General features: G+C 38.5%; 36 pseudogenes; all 36 read right to left on the reverse strand.

Moving 5' to 3' along the window:
• Nucleotides 1-109: 109 nt before the first annotated feature.
• Nucleotides 110-228, reverse strand: LOC149652815 (5S ribosomal RNA; annotated as a pseudogene).
• Nucleotides 229-350: 122 nt separating this feature from the next.
• On the reverse strand, nucleotides 351-453 carry LOC149652816 (5S ribosomal RNA; annotated as a pseudogene).
• A 137-nt stretch (nucleotides 454-590) lies between these two features.
• On the reverse strand, nucleotides 591-709 carry LOC149652817 (5S ribosomal RNA; annotated as a pseudogene).
• Nucleotides 710-1,070: 361 nt separating this feature from the next.
• Nucleotides 1,071-1,189, reverse strand: LOC149652818 (5S ribosomal RNA; annotated as a pseudogene).
• A 123-nt stretch (nucleotides 1,190-1,312) lies between these two features.
• LOC149652819 (5S ribosomal RNA) lies at nucleotides 1,313-1,431 on the reverse strand (annotated as a pseudogene).
• A 361-nt stretch (nucleotides 1,432-1,792) lies between these two features.
• Nucleotides 1,793-1,911, reverse strand: LOC149652820 (5S ribosomal RNA; annotated as a pseudogene).
• A 586-nt stretch (nucleotides 1,912-2,497) lies between these two features.
• On the reverse strand, nucleotides 2,498-2,616 carry LOC149652821 (5S ribosomal RNA; annotated as a pseudogene).
• Nucleotides 2,617-2,738: 122 nt separating this feature from the next.
• Nucleotides 2,739-2,841, reverse strand: LOC149652822 (5S ribosomal RNA; annotated as a pseudogene).
• A 137-nt stretch (nucleotides 2,842-2,978) lies between these two features.
• Nucleotides 2,979-3,097, reverse strand: LOC149652823 (5S ribosomal RNA; annotated as a pseudogene).
• Nucleotides 3,098-3,458: 361 nt separating this feature from the next.
• On the reverse strand, nucleotides 3,459-3,577 carry LOC149652824 (5S ribosomal RNA; annotated as a pseudogene).
• A 362-nt stretch (nucleotides 3,578-3,939) lies between these two features.
• LOC149652825 (5S ribosomal RNA) lies at nucleotides 3,940-4,058 on the reverse strand (annotated as a pseudogene).
• Nucleotides 4,059-4,419: 361 nt separating this feature from the next.
• On the reverse strand, nucleotides 4,420-4,538 carry LOC149652826 (5S ribosomal RNA; annotated as a pseudogene).
• A 123-nt stretch (nucleotides 4,539-4,661) lies between these two features.
• On the reverse strand, nucleotides 4,662-4,764 carry LOC149652827 (5S ribosomal RNA; annotated as a pseudogene).
• Nucleotides 4,765-4,901: 137 nt separating this feature from the next.
• LOC149652828 (5S ribosomal RNA) lies at nucleotides 4,902-5,020 on the reverse strand (annotated as a pseudogene).
• Nucleotides 5,021-5,381: 361 nt separating this feature from the next.
• LOC149652829 (5S ribosomal RNA) lies at nucleotides 5,382-5,500 on the reverse strand (annotated as a pseudogene).
• Nucleotides 5,501-5,861: 361 nt separating this feature from the next.
• On the reverse strand, nucleotides 5,862-5,980 carry LOC149652830 (5S ribosomal RNA; annotated as a pseudogene).
• A 361-nt stretch (nucleotides 5,981-6,341) lies between these two features.
• On the reverse strand, nucleotides 6,342-6,460 carry LOC149652831 (5S ribosomal RNA; annotated as a pseudogene).
• A 361-nt stretch (nucleotides 6,461-6,821) lies between these two features.
• LOC149652832 (5S ribosomal RNA) lies at nucleotides 6,822-6,940 on the reverse strand (annotated as a pseudogene).
• Nucleotides 6,941-7,301: 361 nt separating this feature from the next.
• Nucleotides 7,302-7,420, reverse strand: LOC149652833 (5S ribosomal RNA; annotated as a pseudogene).
• Nucleotides 7,421-8,006: 586 nt separating this feature from the next.
• On the reverse strand, nucleotides 8,007-8,125 carry LOC149652834 (5S ribosomal RNA; annotated as a pseudogene).
• A 361-nt stretch (nucleotides 8,126-8,486) lies between these two features.
• Nucleotides 8,487-8,605, reverse strand: LOC149652835 (5S ribosomal RNA; annotated as a pseudogene).
• A 364-nt stretch (nucleotides 8,606-8,969) lies between these two features.
• Nucleotides 8,970-9,088, reverse strand: LOC149652836 (5S ribosomal RNA; annotated as a pseudogene).
• Nucleotides 9,089-9,211: 123 nt separating this feature from the next.
• LOC149652837 (5S ribosomal RNA) lies at nucleotides 9,212-9,314 on the reverse strand (annotated as a pseudogene).
• A 137-nt stretch (nucleotides 9,315-9,451) lies between these two features.
• Nucleotides 9,452-9,570, reverse strand: LOC149652838 (5S ribosomal RNA; annotated as a pseudogene).
• Nucleotides 9,571-9,931: 361 nt separating this feature from the next.
• LOC149652839 (5S ribosomal RNA) lies at nucleotides 9,932-10,050 on the reverse strand (annotated as a pseudogene).
• Nucleotides 10,051-10,411: 361 nt separating this feature from the next.
• On the reverse strand, nucleotides 10,412-10,530 carry LOC149652840 (5S ribosomal RNA; annotated as a pseudogene).
• Nucleotides 10,531-10,891: 361 nt separating this feature from the next.
• Nucleotides 10,892-11,010, reverse strand: LOC149652841 (5S ribosomal RNA; annotated as a pseudogene).
• Nucleotides 11,011-11,371: 361 nt separating this feature from the next.
• LOC149652842 (5S ribosomal RNA) lies at nucleotides 11,372-11,490 on the reverse strand (annotated as a pseudogene).
• A 361-nt stretch (nucleotides 11,491-11,851) lies between these two features.
• On the reverse strand, nucleotides 11,852-11,970 carry LOC149652843 (5S ribosomal RNA; annotated as a pseudogene).
• A 360-nt stretch (nucleotides 11,971-12,330) lies between these two features.
• On the reverse strand, nucleotides 12,331-12,449 carry LOC149652844 (5S ribosomal RNA; annotated as a pseudogene).
• Nucleotides 12,450-12,810: 361 nt separating this feature from the next.
• Nucleotides 12,811-12,929, reverse strand: LOC149652845 (5S ribosomal RNA; annotated as a pseudogene).
• Nucleotides 12,930-13,515: 586 nt separating this feature from the next.
• Nucleotides 13,516-13,634, reverse strand: LOC149652846 (5S ribosomal RNA; annotated as a pseudogene).
• A 364-nt stretch (nucleotides 13,635-13,998) lies between these two features.
• Nucleotides 13,999-14,117, reverse strand: LOC149652847 (5S ribosomal RNA; annotated as a pseudogene).
• Nucleotides 14,118-14,240: 123 nt separating this feature from the next.
• On the reverse strand, nucleotides 14,241-14,343 carry LOC149652848 (5S ribosomal RNA; annotated as a pseudogene).
• A 137-nt stretch (nucleotides 14,344-14,480) lies between these two features.
• LOC149652849 (5S ribosomal RNA) lies at nucleotides 14,481-14,599 on the reverse strand (annotated as a pseudogene).
• Nucleotides 14,600-14,960: 361 nt separating this feature from the next.
• On the reverse strand, nucleotides 14,961-15,079 carry LOC149652850 (5S ribosomal RNA; annotated as a pseudogene).
• Nucleotides 15,080-15,137: the final 58 nt, after the last annotated feature.

A 15,137-nucleotide genomic window follows, 5' to 3' on the forward strand; every position in this document is an offset into this window, starting at 1 on the left:
AAATTAAGTGAGACAAATTAACCTTCATCATTTTAAAACAATAACAAAAAGAAAACATGTTTGCTTTTTTCATATCTATTAAAATTTAAAAGAGGAAAAAAAGTGAAAAAGCCAACGGCACGCAGTGTTCCTAAGTGGTCTCCCTCGCAAGTAGTGACTGCGCTCGACGCTGCTTAACTTCGGTTATCGGACGAGAAACGGTGTATTCAGCGTGATATGGCCGTTGCCGTGAGTGCTAGTTAATAAATTGAATTTAATTAACTTTCTTCATTATAAAACAATAACAAAAAGAAGATATGTTTGCTTTTTTCATATCTGGTGGAATTTGAAAGAGGAAACAAAAGTGAAAAAGCAAACGGCACGCAGTATTCCCAAGTACTGTATGCGCTCGACGCTGCTTAACTTCGGTGATCGGACGTGAACCGGTGTTTTCAGCGTGATATGGCCGTTGCCGAGAGTGCTAGTTAATAATTCGAATTTAGATTAAGTGAGACAAATTAACCTTCATCATTTTAAAACCATAACAAAAAGAAAACATGTTTGCTTTTTTCATATCTATTAAAATTTAAAAGAGGAAAAAAAAGTGAAAAAGCCAACGGCACGCAGTTTTCCTAAGTGGTCTCCCTCCCAAGTAGTGACTGCGCTCGACGCTGCTTAACTTCGGTTATCGGACGAGAACCGGTGTATTCAGCGTGATATCGCCGTTGCCGAGAGTGCTAGTTAATAATTTGAATTTAATTAACTTTCATCTTTATAAAACAATAACAAAAAGAAGATATGTTTGCTTTTTTCATATCTGATGGAATTTGAAAGAGGAAACAAAAGTGAAAAAGCAAACGGCACGCAGTATTCCCAAGTACTGACTGCGCTCGACGCTGCTAACGTCGGCGATCGGACGAGAACCGGTGTTTTCAGCGTGATATGGCCGTTGCCGAGAGTGCTAGTTGATAATTCGAATTTAAATTAAGTGAGACAAATTAACCCTCATCATTTTAAAACAATAACAAAAAGAAAACATGTTTGCTTTTTTCATATCTATTAAAATTTAAAAGAGGAAAAAAAAGTGAAAAAGCTAACGGCACGCAGTGTTCCTAAGTGGTCGCCCTCCCAAGTACTGACTGCGCACGACGCTGCTTAACTTTGGTTATCGGACGAGAACCGGTGTTTTCAGCGTGATATGGCCGTTGCCGACAGTGCTAGTTAATAATTTGAATTTAATTAACCTTCATCTTTATAAAACAATAACAAAAAAGAAGATAAGTTTGCTTTTTTCATATCTGGTGGAATTTGAAAGAGGAAACAAAAGTGAAAAAACAAACGGCAAGCAGTGTTCCTAAGTGGTCGCCCTCCCAAGTACTGACTGCGCTCGACGCTGCTTAACTTTGGTTATCGGACGAGAACCGGTGAATTCAGCGTGATATGGCCGTTGCCGAGACTGCTAGTTAATAATTTGAATTTAATTAACCTTCATCTTTATAAAACAATAACAAAAAGAAGATATGTTTGCTTTTTTCATATCTGGTGGAATTTAAAAGAGGAAACAAAAGTGAAAAAACAAACGGCACGCAGTATTCCCAAGTACTGTATGCCCTCGACGCTGCATAACTTCGGTGATCGGAAGTGAACCGGTGTTTTCATCGTGATATGGCCGTTGCCGAGAGTGCTAGTTAATAATTCGAATTTAAATTAAGTGAGACAAATTAACCTTCATCATTTTAAAACAATAACAAAAAGAAAACATGTTTGCTTTTTTCATATCTATTAAAATTTAAAAGAGGAAAAAAAGTGAAAAAGCCAACGGCACGCAGTGTTCCTAAGTGGTCTCCCTCGCAAGTAGTGACTGCGCTCGACGCTGCTTAACTTCGGTTATCGGACGAGAAACGGTGTATTCAGCGTGATATGGCCGTTGCCGTGAGTGCTAGTTAATAAATTGAATTTAATTAACTTTCTTCATTATAAAACAATAACAAAAAGAAGATATGTTTGCTTTTTTCATATCTGGTGGAATTTGAAAGAGGAAACAAAAGTGAAAAAGCAAACGGCACGCAGTATTCCCAAGTACTGTATGCGCTCGACGCTGCATAACTTTGGTTATCGGACGAGAACCGGTGAATTCAGCGTGATATGGCCGTTGCCGAGACTGCTAGTTAATAATTTGAATTTAATTAACCTTCATCTTTATAAAACAATAACAAAAAGAAGATATGTTTGCTTTTTTCATATCTGGTGGAATTTAAAAGAGGAAACAAAAGTGAAAAAACAAACGGCACGCAGTATTCCCAAGTACTGTATGCGCTCGACGCTGCATAACTTCGGTGATCGGAAGTGAACCGGTGTTTTCATCGTGATATGGCCGTTGCCGAGAGTGCTAGTTAATAATTCGAATTTAAATTAAGTGAGACAAATTAACCTTCATCATTTTAAAACAATAACAAAAAGAAAACATGTTTGCTTTTTTCATATCTATTAAAATTTAAAAGAGGAAAAAAAGTGAAAAAGCCAACGGCACGCAGTGTTCCTAAGTGGTCTCCCTCGCAAGTAGTGACTGCGCTCGACGCTGCTTAACTTCGGTTATCGGACGAGAAACGGTGTATTCAGCGTGATATGGCCGTTGCCGTGAGTGCTAGTTAATAAATTGAATTTAATTAACTTTCTTCATTATAAAACAATAACAAAAAGAAGATATGTTTGCTTTTTTCATATCTGGTGGAATTTGAAAGAGGAAACAAAAGTGAAAAAGCAAACGGCACGCAGTATTCCCAAGTACTGTATGCGCTCGACGCTGCTTAACTTCGGTGATCGGACGTGAACCGGTGTTTTCAGCGTGATATGGCCGTTGCCGAGAGTGCTAGTTAATAATTCGAATTTAGATTAAGTGAGACAAATTAACCTTCATCATTTTAAAACCATAACAAAAAGAAAACATGTTTGCTTTTTTCATATCTATTAAAATTTAAAAGAGGAAAAAAAAGTGAAAAAGCCAACGGCACGCAGTTTTCCTAAGTGGTCTCCCTCCCAAGTAGTGACTGCGCTCGACGCTGCTTAACTTCGGTTATCGGACGAGAACCGGTGTATTCAGCGTGATATCGCCGTTGCCGAGAGTGCTAGTTAATAATTTGAATTTAATTAACTTTCATCTTTATAAAACAATAACAAAAAGAAGATATGTTTGCTTTTTTCATATCTGATGGAATTTGAAAGAGGAAACAAAAGTGAAAAAGCAAACGGCACGCAGTATTCCCAAGTACTGACTGCGCTCGACGCTGCTAACGTCGGCGATCGGACGAGAACCGGTGTTTTCAGCGTGATATGGCCGTTGCCGAGAGTGCTAGTTGATAATTCGAATTTAAATTAAGTGAGACAAATTAACCCTCATCATTTTAAAACAATAACAAAAAGAAAACATGTTTGCTTTTTTCATATCTATTAAAATTTAAAAGAGGAAAAAAAAGTGAAAAAGCCAACGGCACGCAGTGTTCCTAAGTGGTCTCCCTCCCAAGTAGTGACTGCGCTCGACGCTGCTTAACTTCGGTTATCGGACGAGAACCGGTGAATTCAGCGTGATATGGCCGTTGCCGAGAGTGCTAGTTAATAATTTGAATTTAATTAACCTTCATCTTTATAAAACAATAACAAAAAGAAGATACGTTTGCTTTTTTCATATCTGGTGGAATTTAAAAGAGGAAACAAAAGTGAAAAAACAAACGGCACGCAGTATTCCCAAGTTCTGTATGCGCTCGACGCTGCTTAACTTCGGTGATCGGACGTGAACCGGTGTTTTCTGCGTGATATGGCCGTTGTCGAGAGTGCTAGTTAATAATTCGAATTTAAATTAAGTGAGACAAATTAACCTTCATCATTTTAAAACAATAACAAAAAGAAAACATGTTTGCTTTTTTCATATCTATTAAAATTTAAATGGGGAAGAAAAAGTGAAAAAGCCAACGGCACGCAGTGTTCCTAAGTGGTCTCCCTCCCAAGTAGTGACTGCGCTCGACGCTGCTTAACTTCGGTTATCGGACGAGAACCGGTGTATTCAGCGTGATATGGCCGTTGCCGAGAGTGCTAGTTAATAATTTGAATTTAATTAACTTTCATCATTATAAAACAATAACAAAAAAAAGATATGTTTGCTTTTTTCATATCTGGTGGAATTTGAAAGAGGAAACAAAAGTGAAAAAGCAAACGGCACGCAGTATTCCCAAGTACTGACTGCGCTCGACGCTGCTAACGTCGGCGATCGGACGAGAACCGGTGTTCTCAGCGTGATATGGCCGTTGCCGAGAGTGCTAGATAATAATTCGAATTTAAATTAAGTGAGACAAATTAACCTTCATCTTTTTCAAACAATAACAAAAAGAAAATATGTTTGCTTTTTTCAATTCTATTGGAATTTAAAAGAGGAAAAAAAAGTGAAAAAGCTAACGGCACGCAGTGTTCCTAAGTGGTCGCCCTCCCAAGTACTGACTGCGCACGACGCTGCTTAACTTTGGTTATCGGACGAGAACCGGTGTTTTCAGCGTGATATGGCCGTTGCCGAGAGTGCTAGTTAATAATTTGAATTTAATTAACTTTCATCATTATAAAACAATAACAAAAAAGAAGATATGTTTGCTTTTTTCATATCTGGTGGAATTTGAAAGAGGAAACAAAAGTGAAAAAGCCAACGGCACGTAGTATTCCCAAGTACTGTATGCGCTCGACGCTGCTTAACTTCGGTGATCGGACGTGAACCGGTGTTTTCAGCGTGATATGGCCGTTGCCGAGAGTGCTAGTTAATAATTCGAATTTAGATTAAGTGAGACAAATTAACCTTCATCATTTTAAAACCATAACAAAAAGAAAACATGTTTGCTTTTTTCATATCTATTAAAATTTGAAAGAGGAAAAAAAAGTGAAAAAGCCAACGGCACGCAGTTTTCCTAAGTGGTCTCCCTCCCAAGTAGTGACTGCGCTCGACGCTGCTTAACTTCGGTTATCGGACGAGAACCGGTGTATTCAGCGTGATATCGCCGTTGCCGAGAGTGCTAGTTAATAATTTGAATTTAATTAACTTTCATCTTTATAAAACAATAACAAAAAGAAGATATGTTTGCTTTTTTCATATCTGATGGAATTTGAAAGAGGAAACAAAAGTGAAAAAGCAAACGGCACGCAGTATTCCCAAGTACTGACTGCGCTCGACGCTGCTAACGTCGGCGATCGGACGAGAACCGGTGTTTTCAGCGTGATATGGCCGTTGCCGAGAGTGCTAGTTGATAATTCGAATTTAAATTAAGTGAGACAAATTAACCCTCATCATTTTAAAACAATAACAAAAAGAAAACATGTTTGCTTTTTTCATATCTATTAAAATTTAAAAGAGGAAAAAAAAGTGAAAAAGCCAACGGCACGCAGTGTTCCTAAGTGGTCTCCCTCCCAAGTAGTGACTGCGCTCGACGCTGCTTAACTTCGGTTATCGGACGAGAACCGGTGAATTCAGCGTGATATGGCCGCTGCCGAGAGTGCTAGTTAATAATTTGAATTTAATTAACCTTCATCTTTATAAAACAATAACAAAAAGAAGATATGTTTGCTTTTTTCATATCTGGTGGAATTTGAAAGAGGAAACAAAAGTGAAAAAGCAAACGGCACGCAGTATTCCCAAGTACGGACTGCGCTCGACGCTGCTAACGTCGGCGATCGGACGAGAACCGGTGTTTTCAGCGTGATATGGCCGTTGCCGAGAGTGCTAGTTAATAACTCGAATTTAAATTAAGTGAGACAAATTAACCTTCATCATTTTAAAACAATAACAAAAAGAAAACATGTTTGCTTTTTTCATATCTATTAAAATTTAAAAGAGGAAAAAAAAGTGAAAAAGCCAACGGCACGCAGTGTTCCTAAGTGGTCTCCCTCCCAAGTAGTGACTGCGCTCGACGCTGCTTAACTTCGGTTATCGGACGAGAACCGGTGAATTCAGCGTGATATGGCCGTTGCCGAGAGTGCTAGTTAATAATTTGAATTTAATTAACCTTCATCTTTATAAAACAATAACAAAAAGAAGATATGTTTGCTTTTTTAATATCTGGTGGAATTTGAAAGAGGAAACAAAAGTGAAAAAGCAAACGGCACGCAGTATTCCCAAGTACTGACTGCGCTCGACGCTGCTAACGTCGGCGATCGGACGAGAACCGGTGTTTTCAGCATGATATGGCCGTTGCCGAGAGTGCTAGTTGATAATTCGAATTTAAATTAAGTGAGACAAATTAACCCTCATCATTTTAAAACAATAACAAAAAGAAAACATGTTTGCTTTTTTCATATCTATTAAAATTTAAAAGAGGAAAAAAAAGTGAAAAAGCCAACGGCACGCAGTGTTCCTAAGTGGTCTCCCTCCCAAGTAGTGACTGCGCTCGACGCTGCTTAACTTCGGTTATCGGACGAGAACCGGTGAATTCAGCGTGATATGGCCGTTGCCGAGAGTGCTAGTTAATAATTTGAATTTAATTAACCTTCATCTTTATAAAACAATAACAAAAAGAAGATATGTTTGCTTTTTTAATATCTGGTGGAATTTGAAACAGGAAACAAAAGTGAAAAAGCAAACGGCACGCAGTATTCCCAAGTACTGACTGCGCTCGACGCTGCTAACGTCGGCGATCGGACGAGAACCGGTGTTTTCAGCGTGATATGGCCGTTGCCGAGAGTGCTAGTTGATAATTCGAATTTAAATTAAGTGAGACAAATTAACCCTCATCATTTTAAAACAATAACAAAAAGAAAACATGTTTGCTTTTTTCATATCTATTAAAATTTAAAAGAGGAAAAAAAAGTGAAAAAGCCAACGGCACGCAGTGTTCCTAAGTGGTCTCCCTCCCAAGTAGTGACTGCGCTCGACGCTGCTTAACTTCGGTTATCGGACGAGAACCGGTGAATTCAGCGTGATATGGCCGTTGCCGAGAGTGCTAGTTAATAATTTGAATTTAATTAACCTTCATCTTTATAAAACAAAAACAAAAAGAAGATATGTTTGCTTTTTTCATATCTGGTGGAATTTGAAAGAGGAAACAAAAGTGAAAAAGCAAACGGCACGCAGTATTCCCAAGAACTGACTGCGCTCGACGCTGCTAACGTCGGCGATCGGACGAGAACCGGTGTTTTCAGCGTGATATGGCCGTTGCCGAGAGTGCTAGTTAATAATTCGAATTTAAATTAAGTGAGACAAATTAACCTTCATCATTTTAAAACAATAACAAAAAGAAAACATGTTTGCTTTTTTCTTATCTATTAAAATTTAAAAGAGGAAAAAAAAGTGAAAAAGCCAACGGCACGCAGTGTTCCTAAGTGGTCTCCCTCCCAAGTAGTGACTGCGCTCGACGCTGCTTAACTTCGGTTATCGGACGAGAACCGGTGAATTCAGCGTGATATGGCCGTTGCCGAGAGTGCTAGTTAATAATTTGAATTTAATTAACCTTCATCTTTATAAAACAATAACAAAAAGAAGATACGTTTGCTTTTTTCATATCTGGTGGAATTTAAAAGAGAAAACAAAAGTGAAAAAACAAACGGCACGCAGTATTCCCAAGTACTGTATGCGCTCGACGCTGCTTAACTTCGGTGATTTGACGTGAACCGGTGTATTCAGCGTGATATGGCCGTTGCCGAGAATGCTAGTTAATAATTTGAATTTAATTAACTTTCTTCTTTATAAAAAAATAACAAAAAGAAGATATGTTTGCTTTTTTCATATCTGGTGGAATTTGAAAGAGGAAACAAAAGTGAAAAAGCAAACGGCACGCAGTATTCCCAAGTACGGACTGCGCTCGACGCTGCTAACGTCGGCGATCGGACGAGAACCGGTGTTTTCAGCGTGATATGGCCGTTGCCGAGAGTGCTAGTTAATAATTCGAATTTAAATTAAGTGAGACAAATTAACCTTCATCATTTTAAAACAATAACAAAAAGAAAACATGTTTGCTTTTTTCATATCTATTAAAATTTAAAAGAGGAAAAAAAAGTGAAAAAGCCAACGGCACGCAGTGTTCCTAAGTGGTCTCCCTCCCAAGTAGTGACTGCGCTCGACGCTGCTTAACTTCGGTTATCGGACGAGAACCGGTGAATTCAGCGTGATATGGCCGTTGCCGAGAGTGCTAGTTAATAATTTGAATTTAATTAACCTTCATCTTTATAAAACAATAACAAAAAGAAGATATGTTTGCTTTTTTAATATCTGGTGGAATTTGAAAGAGGAAACAAAACTGAAAAAGCAAACGGCACGCAGTATTCAAAAGTACTGACTGCGCTCGACGCTGCTAACGTCGGCGATCGGACGAGAACCGGTGTTTTCAGCGTGATATGGCCGTTGCCGAGAGTGCTAGTTGATAATTCGAATTTAAATTAAGTGAGACAAATTAACCCTCATCATTTTAAAACAATAACAAAAAGAAAACATGTTTGCTTTTTTCATATCTATTAAAATTTAAAAGAGGAAAAAAAAGTGAAAAAGCCAACGGCACGCAGTGTTCCTAAGTGGTCTCCCTCCCAAGTAGTGACTGCGCTCGACGCTGCTTAACTTCGGTTATCGGACGAGAACCGGTGTATTCAGCGTGATATGGCCGTTGCCGAGAGTGCTAATTAATAATTTGAATTTAATTAACTTTCATCATTATAAAACAATAACAAAAAAGAAGATATGTTTGCTTTTTTCATATCTGGTGGAATTTGAAAGAGGAAACAAAAGTGAAAAAACAAACGGCACGCAGTATTCCCAAGTACTGTATGCGCTCGACGCTGCTTAACTTCGGTGATCGGACGTGAACCGGTGTTTTCAGCGTGATATGGCCGTTGCCGAGAGTGCTAGTTAATAATTCGAATTTAAATTAAGTGAGACAAATTAACCTTCATCATTTTAAAACAATAACAAAAAGAAAACATGTTTGCTTTTTTCATATCTATTAAAATTTAAAAGAGGAAAAAAAAAGTGAAAAAGCCAACGGCACGCAGTGTTCCTAAGTGGTCTCCCTCCCAAGTAGTGACTGCGCTCGACGCTGCTTAACTTCGGTTATCGGACGAGAACCGGTGTATTCAGCGTGATATGGCCGTTGCCGAGAGTGCTAGTTAATAATTTGAATTTAATTAACTTTCATCATTATAAAACAATAACAAAAAAGAAGATATGTTTGCTTTTTTCATATCTGGTGGAATTTGAAAGAGGAAACAAAAGTGAAAAAGCCAACGGCACGTAGTATTCCCAAGTACTGTATGCGCTCGACGCTGCTTAACTTCGGTGATCGGACGTGAACCGGTGTTTTCAGCGTGATATGGCCGTTGCCGAGAGTGCTAGTTAATAATTCGAATTTAGATTAAGTGAGACAAATTAACCTTCATCATTTTAAAACCATAACAAAAAGAAAACATGTTTGCTTTTTTCATATCTATTAAAATTTGAAAGAGGAAAAAAAAGTGAAAAAGCCAACGGCACGCAGTTTTCCTAAGTGGTCTCCCTCCCAAGTAGTGACTGCGCTCGACGCTGCTTAACTTCGGTTATCGGACGAGAACCGGTGTATTCAGCGTGATATCGCCGTTGCCGAGAGTGCTAGTTAATAATTTGAATTTAATTAACTTTCATCTTTATAAAACAATAACAAAAAGAAGATATGTTTGCTTTTTTCATATCTGATGGAATTTGAAAGAGGAAACAAAAGTGAAAAAGCAAACGGCACGCAGTATTCCCAAGTACTGACTGCGCTCGACGCTGCTAACGTCGGCGATCGGACGAGAACCGGTGTTTTCAGCGTGATATGGCCGTTGCCGAGAGTGCTAGTTGATAATTCGAATTTAAATTAAGTGAGACAAATTAACCCTCATCATTTTAAAACAATAACAAAAAGAAAACATGTTTGCTTTTTTCATATCTATTAAAATTTAAAAGAGGAAAAAAAAGTGAAAAAGCCAACGGCACGCAGTGTTCCTAAGTGGTCTCCCTCCCAAGTAGTGACTGCGCTCGACGCTGCTTAACTTCGGTTATCGGACGAGAATCGGTGAATTCAGCGTGATATGGCCGCTGCCGAGAGTGCTAGTTAATAATTTGAATTTAATTAACCTTCATCTTTATAAAACAATAACAAAAAGAAGATATGTTTGCTTTTTTCATATCTGGTGGAATTTGAAAGAGGAAACAAAAGTGAAAAAGCAAACGGCACGCAGTATTCCCAAGTACGGACTGCGCTCGACGCTGCTAACGTCGGCGATCGGACGAGAACCGGTGTTTTCAGCGTGATATGGCCGTTGCCGAGAGTGCTAGTTAATAACTCGAATTTAAATTAAGTGAGACAAATTAACCTTCATCATTTTAAAACAATAACAAAAAGAAAACATGTTTGCTTTTTTCATATCTATTAAAATTTAAAAGAGGAAAAAAAAGTGAAAAAGCCAACGGCACGCAGTGTTCCTAAGTGGTCTCCCTCCCAAGTAGTGACTGCGCTCGACGCTGCTTAACTTCGGTTATCGGACGAGAACCGGTGAATTCAGCGTGATATGGCCGTTGCCGAGAGTGCTAGTTAATAATTTGAATTTAATTAACCTTCATCTTTATAAAACAATAACAAAAAGAAGATATGTTTGCTTTTTTAATATCTGGTGGAATTTGAAAGAGGAAACAAAAGTGAAAAAGCAAACGGCACGCAGTATTCCCAAGTACTGACTGCGCTCGACGCTGCTAACGTCGGCGATCGGACGAGAACCGGTGTTTTCAGCGTGATATGGCCGTTGCCGAGAGTGCTAGTTGATAATTCGAATTTAAATTAAGTGAGACAAATTAACCCTCATCATTTTAAAACAATAACAAAAAGAAAACATGTTTGCTTTTTTCATATCTATTAAAATTTAAAAGAGGAAAAAAAAGTGAAAAAGCCAACGGCACGCAGTGTTCCTAAGTGGTCTCCCTCCCAAGTAGTGACTGCGCTCGACGCTGCTTAACTTCGGTTATCGGACGAGAACCGGTGAATTCAGCGTGATATGGCCGTTGCCGAGAGTGCTAGTTAATAATTTGAATTTAATTAACCTTCATCTTTATAAAACAATAACAAAAAGAAGATATGTTTGCTTTTTTAATATCTGGTGGAATTTGAAACAGGAAACAAAAGTGAAAAAGCAAACGGCACGCAGTATTCCCAAGTACTGACTGCGCTCGACGCTGCTAACGTCGGCGATCGGACGAGAACCGGTGTTTTCAGCGTGATATGGCCGTTGCCGAGAGTGCTAGTTGATAATTCGAATTTAAATTAAGTGAGACAAATTAACCCTCATCATTTTAAAACAATAACAAAAAGAAAACATGTTTGCTTTTTTCATATCTATTAAAATTTAAAAGAGGAAAAAAAAGTGAAAAAGCCAACGGCACGCAGTGTTCCTAAGTGGTCTCCCTCCCAAGTAGTGACTGCGCTCGACGCTGCTTAACTTCGGTTATCGGACGAGAACCGGTGAATTCAGCGTGATATGGCCGTTGCCGAGAGTGCTAGTTAATAATTTGAATTTAATTAACTTTCATCTTTATAAAACAATAACAAAAAGAAGATATGTTTGCTTTTTTCATATCTGGTGGAATTTGAAAGAGGAAACAAAAGTGAAAAAGCAAACGGCACGCAGTATTCCCAAGTACGGACTGCGCTCGACGCTGCTAACGTCGGCGATCGGACGAGAACCGGTGTTTTCAGCGTGATATGGCCGTTGCCGAGAGTGCTAGTTGATAATTCGAATTTAAATTAAGTGAGACAAATTAACCCTCATCATTTTAAAACAATAACAAAAAGAAAACATGTTTGCTTTTTTCATATCTATTAAAATTTAAAAGAGGAAAAAAAAGTGAAAAAGCCAACGGCACGCAGTGTTCCTAAGTGGTCTCCCTCCCAAGTAGTGACTGCGCTCGACGCTGCTTAACTTCGGTTATCGGACGAGAACCGGTGAATTCAGCGTGATATGGCCGTTGCCGAGAGTGCTAGTTAATAATTTGAATTTAATTAACCTTCATCTTTATAAAACAATAACAAAAAGAAGATATGTTTGCTTTTTTCATATCTGGTGGAATTTGAAAGAGGAAACAAAAGTGAAAAAGCAAACGGCACGCAGTATTCCCAAGTACGGACTGCGCTCGACGCTGCTAACGTCGGCGATCGGACGAGAACCGGTGTTTTCAGCGTGATATGGCCGTTGCCGAGAGTGCTAGTTAATAATTCGAATTTAAATTAAGTGAGACAAATTAACCTTCATCATTTTAAAACAATAACAAAAAGAAAACATGTTTGCTTTTTTCATATCTATTAAAATTTAAAAGAGGAAAAAAAGTGAAAAAGCCAGCGGCACGCAGTGTTCGTAAGTGGTCTCCCTCCCAAGTAGTGACTGCGCTCGACGCTGCTTAACTTCGGTTATTGGACGAGAACCGGTGAATTCAGCGTGATATGGCCGTTGCCGAGAGTGCTAGTTAATAATTTGAATTTAATTAACCTTCATCTTTATAAAACAAAAACAAAAAGAAGATATGTTTGCTTTTTTCATATCTGGTGGAATTTGAAAGAGGAAACAAAAGTGAAAAAGCAAACGGCACGCAGTATTCCCAAGAACTGACTGCGCTCGACGCTGCTAACGTCGGCGATCGGACGAGAACCGGTGTTTTCAGCGTGATATGGCCGTTGCCGAGAGTGCTAGTTAATAATTCGAATTTAAATTAAGTGAGACAAATTAACCTTCATCATTTTAAAACAATAACAAAAAGAAAACATGTTTGCTTTTTTCTTATCTATTAAAATTTAAAAGAGGAAAAAAAAGTGAAAAAGCCAACGGCACGCAGTGTTCCTAAGTGGTCTCCCTCCCAAGTAGTGACTGCGCTCGACGCTGCTTAACTTCGGTTATCGGACGAGAACCGGTGAATTCAGCGTGATATGGCCGTTGCCGAGAGTGCTAGTTAATAATTTGAATTTAATTAACCTTCATCTTTATAAAACAATAACAAAAAGAAGATACGTTTGCTTTTTTCATATCTGGTGGAATTTAAAAGAGAAAACAAAAGTGAAAAAACAAACGGCACGCAGTATTCCCAAGTACTGTATGCGCTCGACGCTGCTTAACTTCGGTGATTTGACGTGAACCGGTGTATTCAGCGTGATATGGCCGTTGCCGAGAATGCTAGTTAATAATTTGAATTTAATTAACTTTCTTCTTTATAAAAAAATAACAAAAAGAAGATATGTTTGCTTTTTTCATATCTGGTGGAATTTGAAAGAGGAAACAAAAGTGAAAAAGCAAACGGCACGCAGTATTCCCAAGTACGGACTGCGCTCGACGCTGCTAACGTCGGCGATCGGACGAGAACCGGTGTTTTCAGCGTGATATGGCCGTTGCCGAGAGTGCTAGTTAATAATTCGAATTTAAATTAAGTGAGACAAATTAACCTTCATCATTTTAAAACAATAACAAAAAGAAAACATGTTTGCTTTTTTCATATCTATTAAAATTTAAAAGAGGAAAAAAAAGTGAAAAAGCCAACGGCACGCAGTGTTCCTAAGTGGTCTCCCTCCCAAGTAGTGACTGCGCTCGACGCTGCTTAACTTCGGTTATCGGACGAGAACCGGTGTATTCAGCGTGATATGGCCGTTGCCGAGAGTGCTAATTAATAATTTGAATTTAATTAACTTTCATCATTATAAAACAATAACAAAAAAGAAGATATGTTTGCTTTTTTCATATCTGGTGGAATTTGAAAGAGGAAACAAAAGTGAAAAAACAAACGGCACGCAGTATTCCCAAGTACTGTATGCGCTCGACGCTGCTTAACTTCGGTGATCGGACGTGAACCGGTGTTTTCAGCGTGATATGGCCGTTGCCGAGAGTGCTAGTTAATAATTCGAATTTAAATTAAGTGAGACAAATTAACCTTCATCATTTTAAAACAATAACAAAAAGAAAACATGTTTGCTTTTTTCATATCTATTAAAATTTAAAAGAGGAAAAAAAAAGTGAAAAAGCCAACGGCACGCAGTGTTCCTAAGTGGTCTCCCTCCCAAGTAGTGACTGCGCTCGACGCTGCTTAACTTCGGTTATCGGACGAGAACCGGTGTATTCAGCGTGATATGGCCGTTGCCGAGAGTGCTAGTTAATAATTTGAATTTAATTAACTTTCATCATTATAAAACAATAACAAAAAAGAAGATATGTTTGCTTTTTTCATATCTGGTGGAATTTGAAAGAGGAAACAAAAGTGAAAAAGCCAACGGCACGTAGTATTCCCAAGTACTGTATGCGCTCGACGCTGCTTAACTTCGGTGATCGGACGTGAACCGGTGTTTTCAGCGTGATATGGCCGTTGCCGAGAGTGCTAGTTAATAATTCGAATTTAGATTAAGTGAGACAAATTAACCTTCATCATTTTAAAACCATAACAAAAAGAAAACATGTTTGCTTTTTTCATATCTATTAAAATTTGAAAGAGGAAAAAAAAGTGAAAAAGCCAACGGCACGCAGTTTTCCTAAGTGGTCTCCCTCCCAAGTAGTGACTGCGCTCGACGCTGCTTAACTTCGGTTATCGGACGAGAACCGGTGTATTCAGCGTGATATCGCCGTTGCCGAGAGTGCTAGTTAATAATTTGAATTTAATTAACTTTCATCTTTATAAAACAATAACAAAAAGAAGATATGTTTGCTTTTTTCATATCTGATGGAATTTGAAAGAGGAAACAAAAGTGAAAAAGCAAACGGCACGCAGTATTCCCAAGTACTGACTGCGCTCGACGCTGCTAACGTCGGCGATCGGACGAGAACCGGTGTTTTCAGCGTGATATGGCCGTTGCCGAGAGTGCTAGTTGATAATTCGAATTTAAATTAAGTGAGACAAATTAACCCTCATCATTTTAAAACAATAACAAAAAGAAAACATGTTTGCTTTTTTCATATCTATTAAAATTTAAAAGAGGAAAAAAAAGTGAAAAAGCCAACGGCACGCAGTGTTCCTAAGTGGTCTCCCTCCCAAGTAGTGACTGCGCTCGACGCTGCTTAACTTCGGTTATCGGACGAGAATCGGTGAATTCAGCGTGATATGGCCGCTGCCGAGAGTGCTAGTTAATAATTTGAATTTAATTAACCTTCATCTTTATAAAACAATAACA

The sequence above is a fragment of the Phalangium opilio genome, unplaced genomic scaffold, assembly GCF_054372755.1.
Source record: "Phalangium opilio isolate 3A_F unplaced genomic scaffold, DU_Popi_V2 ptg000082l_1, whole genome shotgun sequence".
Lineage (NCBI taxonomy): Eukaryota > Metazoa > Arthropoda > Arachnida > Opiliones > Phalangiidae > Phalangium > Phalangium opilio.